The 6,882-nt window shown below is 41.4% G+C and overlaps 1 long non-coding RNA gene across 1 annotated transcript; it reads right to left on the reverse strand.

The window, feature by feature from the left end:
• Nucleotides 1-579: 579 nt before the first annotated feature.
• LOC105903343 lies at nt 580-1,643 on the reverse strand. The gene is made up of 2 exons (XR_004163603.2): nt 1,514-1,643; nt 580-668 (listed from the first exon to the last, which is right to left on the reverse strand). It is a non-coding gene; the product is annotated as an uncharacterized LOC105903343 (long non-coding RNA).
• Between the last annotated feature and the right edge of the window lie 5,239 nt (nt 1,644-6,882).

Genomic DNA, 6,882 nt, shown 5'->3' on the forward strand with positions numbered 1-6,882 from the left:
CCTCTGACTGGGTAATGAACAGTGATAAAAATAAACTTCATCAGAACATTTGACCTACAAAATGTCCAAGTCTAAGTGGAATTACTAAAAAAACAATAAAATAAAATATACTTGCCCTGGTAGTTTTGCTTTGGAATATCACTGGCCTGTTATAGAATATCTATGTTCACTGCCTCCATCTTGACAGCAAAAGCAGCAAAACTAAAATACAAACTGCAGTCAGGGGTACCCATAATACAAAGTGATGACGACGGATTTCACAGTCGGCGTCGGCTGTGTGTGTTCCTGGCCTCCACAAGAAGAGTCCCAGAGATTCACACCTTTAAAGTTTAAAAACACAGTTTTACGGTCACAAGTTGAATTCTCTGCTGAAATGCAATCACATAATTTCCCCCTCACATTTTAATGCCTCTATAGGTTGGCTTACAAATTACATTTACATGTAAACAAGATGCAGTAATATTACTGACACAAGTTACACTGTGAATTAACAAGGCAGAGACTACACCAAACACACAAAGTCTTTAACAAACAAAAGACACAACGTCAAAGAAAACAAAACACAATAGTGCACACTTACCGTGTGTGTGGTCTGCAGGATGTGAATGATCCATCTGAGTATGTGTCGCCTACACAGTCACCACACACAGTATCTGTGGATGCTGTACCTGTGAGAGAGAAGTTATTGATCTTAAATGATCTAACTGAGACAAAGACAGAGTACATATCCAGGGGTATGGGTTACAGAGTCAGATGGTAGAAAATAATGCAAGCACTCAGTTCATGTCTGACAACAGAGAACAGCAATATTTGGTTCCATCAATACTGCCAGTCATATGCAACCAAATGAAGGTCTTGCCATTTGATGTTTTTTGTGCTCATAACCAAACAGTGGCACAAAATGATATGTATTGCATAAAAAGACTACAGCCTGCGGTCAGCCATTTAGCATGTCAGCTTATAGACCTGTTCCATACAAATGAAGTGACATTTGGCCACAATAAGTAACTGTGACTACTGACTACCAGACCTGGTAAAGATGGTCAACACTGGTTAGTAAAATCACTTGATCTTTCCCCTCACAGAGCACCTACACTTTGTAGAACTGCCTTGCAGACCCTTATTTGGTATCCAGTCTAAATGGCCAATGTCATTGAGATACTCTTCTGTCAAACACCTCTCCTGAAGCATTACTCTTTTAATATAATCAAAAACAAACATGTCTGGTTGATGTTCTGCCCTGGAATCATGATAGAAAATAGTAAAGAATAATGATTGAGGAATAATGATTCTGATTCTAAACTCTTTCAGTGGCTAACATATTACTGTAACATGTTGCCTTTCTTGTTTCCTGCATCAGTGTGTGTGTGTGTGTGTGTGTGTGTGTGTGTGTGTGTGTGTGTGTGTGTGTGTGTGTGTGTGTGTGTGTGTGTGTGTGTGTGTGTGTGTATTCACCTCCTCTTCTAACTTTGTCATTCTGTCTCTACAGGGTTATTACAGAGGATTGTCTAACCTGTCTGGTTGACGTACTGCCCTGGTGAGCACTTTGTGTGTTCCGCAGCTCCTCGGCATCCATCTTTGATTGGGTCAGTACAGTAGTGACCTTCCAGAGGCTCACAGAGTGTGTCTGAAGTGGAGCTGCACGCCCTTTTAACTCTAAGACCTGCACCTATATTAGGAAATACATTGATTATAAAGTTGATTGAAAACATTTAAATTGCAATCAACAGTGCATAGAATTTACATAAATAATATACATAGAATTCACAAAAAACTGCTCAGACTTACTCGAGACACAAACTGTGCAGGATTTACAGGACCCCAGTTCATTGGGTGCATCACTGTAGGTAGATGATGGGCATCGATCACATATCGTAGTGATGGTATCAGTGCAGTGTTCCAATACATAATAACCTTTAATGAGTAAATAAGTAGTTAATAAGTTAATCAAACATGGGTTTATCTCATTGATGCAACATTAGGAAAGCTCTAATGAAGGAGCATGTCATGTACTATGACACAGTTACTACTGCTACTTACCAGGACCACACATAGGGCAGCATTCCTGGCCTGTAAGATATTCAGCTCTACCACAGGCAAGAGAGACCCCAGAAATGGTCAGCAGGATGATCAGAGCAGCAGTTTTCAGGTTAGAGGCCAGTCTAAAAGCAGCACTGCCATCTCCCATTGGCAGTAGGATGATTGGATGAAGATTGGGCCGATGTATTTGTCATACATATGAATGGTGTTTCTGCCTATGGACATATTCAATAAGTGTGGAGCTCATGTGCATATTCAAATTAATTTCAAAAGAAAAAAAAAATACTTTTCATGGGTACTTTCATTGTGTAAAGTTTCATTTTGATAGGAGTAAAGGAAAAAAATTACATTTTTGAGGTGTATTTTTGCCATGCATTATTATTATCTCAGATTGATGAGAATTAAACATATTTCCTCAACTAGGATTTCTTAGGACTTTTAGTATGTTGTTCTGGACACCTCATAGAAATGATCTATGCTGAAAAAAAATATTTTACAATTAGTCTGTCGTAAAACGCTATTTTGCCTGGACTATAAATCATGATGATAATTTACCTATTAAGCCTGTTAACATGGCATCATGTATTATAGAGATAATAGAAGTGAAGGCGCTGCACTAGTAACCAGGAGATTTTTGCAAGACAGATTCCATTCTAAATGGCCTCTGCTTTTAAATATCAGTTTACCATCCATGTCTGCCCCGGTGTCTCACTCTGACTCCACCTTCCCACTCCTCTAATGAACAGCTGGGATCAGTTGTGGGATCCGTTTAGAGGGCATTTTCACCACTAACAGAGCAAGTGTGATTCCGCAGAGTGGAGCCAAGTTAAACCAAGGTACCAGGGAATCCGGTGTCAAATCTGCCTAGGGTAAGTTACTTTAAACTGAAGGTGTTGTTTACCACACAGCTGCATTTTTATAATAATTTGGCAACCACAGTTGACGCTTCTGCAGCTAACGTGCGCACCCGGCGATGGTATTACACTACAGTGAAGGTGGTGCTGGTATTATACCTTGTAGTGTTTTTATCTGTAAACATGGAGCAATTCCGTGTGAGATGCAGGAGCGGCCACACCTAGACTAACTGATGTCTAACTTTTTTACACCTGTGTTGTGTTCTCTGCTCCCTCAATCATCAGCTAACTTCATCCTTAAAATAACCACTTTCGCACAAAGCTTAAAGTTTAAATACTTATACACTACGCCGCAGCCGCCATCGTCACCCGCTGAATTACTTCTCAACGCGCGTACCTCACAATAATTCCTGCCACGGTAGAAGGGGGTGGTGTTGGTCTTATTTTTCAGCAAAACATTTCACAGTAAGGGTGAGACTAATCACTTAGCACCACGATAATTAGGTCCAAATCAAGAAATGACTTTCTAAACCAAATCTGTTTCAAAGATCAAACTAAAAACGATATAATCCAGGTGACAAATGACATGTATGATCATTCCGGTCAGATGTCAAGTTTTAACCAACCAGAGACCGGTTTTAATAGTTTTCTAGTAAAGGTATAGACTTACCTCATAGATGATTTGCTAGGTCGTAATGTCTGGCGGCAGTCCGAAACAGTCTATGAGTTTAAGTCCGTGTAAATGACGATGAGAAGACTAAACGATCTGAATACGTTTTACCCACCAGAACCTCCCGGCTATATCAGCGGTGCTCTGCCAACCCCACAACTCGGAGTCGCACCTGTTTGTGGCGCCCAGTTGGAGAGTTGATGTACTTCCTGAAGTGTCCTCGAGGTGATCAGTGTGTGGGAACAGGATGAATGTAAATATTGCACTCCTACAGGAGTGGAGATAAAAGAAAGACACAGGACAACGCGTTGTTCTCATCAGGTCAGTAGCTGTAATGTTGTAAACACCTCTATCTTCAAATACAAATCAAAGACTTGCTTAATAAAAATAAAAATACATTTAAACAGTCAAAAGGAAAACAAATATTTGGGCTTTTGTTTTTTTGCCAGTCCTGAAAATTCTGTCCATGAACCACGGGTGTTGCCGCGCACAGGGCCCAACAGCAGTGGAGACTTTGTTCCAGCCTTGGGTGGACATGGGATGGTTGTGCGTCTGGACATCTTCCACTGGATCCACCGGTTTCACGCAGCCATCCGCACAGACTCCCATTCCAAGTATGTGCGTTCAAGTCTGCGCTAGCTGGGGCAGTGCTGGCCTACAACTGCGGAGACCTGGAGCTGCTAATCAAGGCCGTCAGAGCCAGAGACACGGCAACGCTGGGCTCTCTCTCTCCGATGAGGATGTGATGTGCCTTGGCATTTCCAGGGAGCAGCTGAGACACCACACTCAAAAAAATAAGTTGTTCAAAGTGCTTAATATTGTTATGTCAATGATTTCCACATAACTGAGTTGTGTTCAAACTAATTTAATACTATTATTACAGAGGGAAATAACTAACTTACGTGAAACCAACATGACTGTATTAAGTAATTTCAATATATTATTTGGTCAAGTTAGCCTTTATTGATCAGACAGTGTTCATCTAACTAAACAGACCTTCATTACACTGACCTAACTCACTTATGTAATTCTAACTCAACTGGATTAACACCAACTGAACAACTCCTTGTAGTTCCAACTTAACTGACTTGAATAAGCAGTACCTAAATGGTTTTCATTGTGATAATAATGCTATAATACTAAACCTAGTTATGTCAACAATTTCAACAAAAAAAAGTAAATTCAAATCACAATACAAATAAACAACTCTGACTTCAGTCAGTTTATTTTTGTACAATGACGCACACGTGCATATATTAGGTGGTGACACTGGAAACACACACACACGCAGGCGGAGGTCGGCGTGAATTTGACTTCTGCATTTTCCCATCCTTCCTCCAGGACCCCAGCTTTTACATGCATCTTCAAGGACTGTCAGGAAAATCATCTACATTTAGTTATCAAATATTGAAATGTATTATATGGCAATGTATTGTTGCATTTGCTGAGATCCCCAAAACTAAAATTCGAGAATTAAATCGCTATTTTAATGTATATCTGTCAGGTGGCATTTTGTTAATTGGCTAGCTCGTTAGCTAGCTAACATGTGCTCATATATGCTTGATTTTCGCAAGACAAATACAGTAGGACTAGCAATATCACTCTTAAACCATGCACTAATGTTTCAACATCACAGAATAAAATATACCAGCTGGGTAAGACCTTGACCTCGAGCACATTCATTTGAACACAGCATCACACTCAAGGTGGAGTCAGCTTCTGAGCATGTGCAATGTAAGACCTACAGAAACCCATCTAGGACATTCTTGTATAGAGATGATTGTGTTATTCACTCAACAGTGTTATGTTGAATTAACTTAGCTGGCTTCTTTTGCTTTAACAAGTTTTCATTTTAAGTTAGACTGACTAAAGTGGACTAGATTTTAGAGGTGATTGTGCCATTCACTTAACAGTGTTATGTTGAATTAACTTAGCTGGCTTCTTTTGCTTTAACAAGTTTTCATTTTAAGTTAGACTTACTAAAGTGGACTAGATTTTAAAACCAAACACAGAAATGTTATTTAAATTGAATATAAGTACATTTATTTGATTCAGCAACTCACAGAGTTCACTTTTTTGAGTGCACGTGCGGAGGCTCACACTCTGGCTCACGGCTCACATTCTGCCTCATTCACCAGGCCATTGAAGAGCTGAAAGGTCCCGCTGGGCTGGACGAGAGTGGAGTGAGCCTCTTCAAAACACCTGGAATGATAGACCTCATTCAAAAAAAGTTTGTATACAACATCGAAACAGATAGTGTAGCATACTGTGACGGCCACTAGGCCTTTTCTGTTATGCTTCTGATTTGTCTGCTCCCCAGTGCTTGGGTTCAGGTGTGCTAGTGGGCAGGGCCTCCCCTGATCAGCTGAGGGGCTACACCGTTGTGCAGGTGTAGCCGTGGCCTTTATAGGAGCTGCTTCCGTGACCTATGGCTGGCTCTCGAACCACACCATTGACTGTTCCGCTGTCCATTTGGAGGACAAATTAAATAATACATATCTTTGTTTGATTACAATTTGCTTGCCTCTGCCTCCCTTATTGTTTCGGCAACCCTAGGCCTTAACACATACAAAGTGAAAATAAAACACTGCGTGTGTGTGTGTATTTACATATTGATCAGAGCTTCCAGGATCCACTAAACATGCATATGTATAGGGTTAGGGTATAAGGTCATGCACGTGTATAGGGTTAGGCTATAGGGTCATGCATATGTATAGGGTGGCCCGTACCACAAACATCAACAACGTGGACAGGACGCTGACATTTGACGCTGACATTTGTAAAAGGGCACCTTTTACAAATGTCAGCGTGGAAGCAACGGACTGGAAGTATGCCCGATTCAGCCCGATGAGGTGAGTACCGATGAGTACCAGAGCGACACGGAGGCACATGATGATGTGCTGGATGCCGCCCTGCCCCACATCACGCTCAACAGTGAGGAGACCTCCACTGTTCACCCGCTGGCCTTTGTGAGTAGCTGTGTGTCTGCTAGAATGAAATACAGTGCAATGATTGCTGAACGAAACAAACAACATAAACAAATGTACACATTTAAGCTTACCGCATTCATATGGCTTTCCCCCTGTCAACAGGAGAATGCCTGCAGTCCAAACCCTCTTCCAGGCTTTCAGAAGCTGGACATTTTCTGCTCTGTGGAGATGGCCTGACAGAGGGCATGATGTCACTCATAACTGAGCAGAGGAACAGGGTCCTTAAAGTCTGGAATGCAGTGGAGGAGCAGGACAAGCAGCCACAGCAGTTCATCCAGCTGTACAGGACACACTGGGGCAACACCCTCTACTGCCAACCAGCTGTACA

The sequence above is a fragment of the Clupea harengus genome, chromosome 4 (genome assembly GCF_900700415.2).
Source record: "Clupea harengus chromosome 4, Ch_v2.0.2, whole genome shotgun sequence".
NCBI classification, from domain to species: Eukaryota; Metazoa; Chordata; class Actinopteri; order Clupeiformes; family Clupeidae; genus Clupea; species Clupea harengus.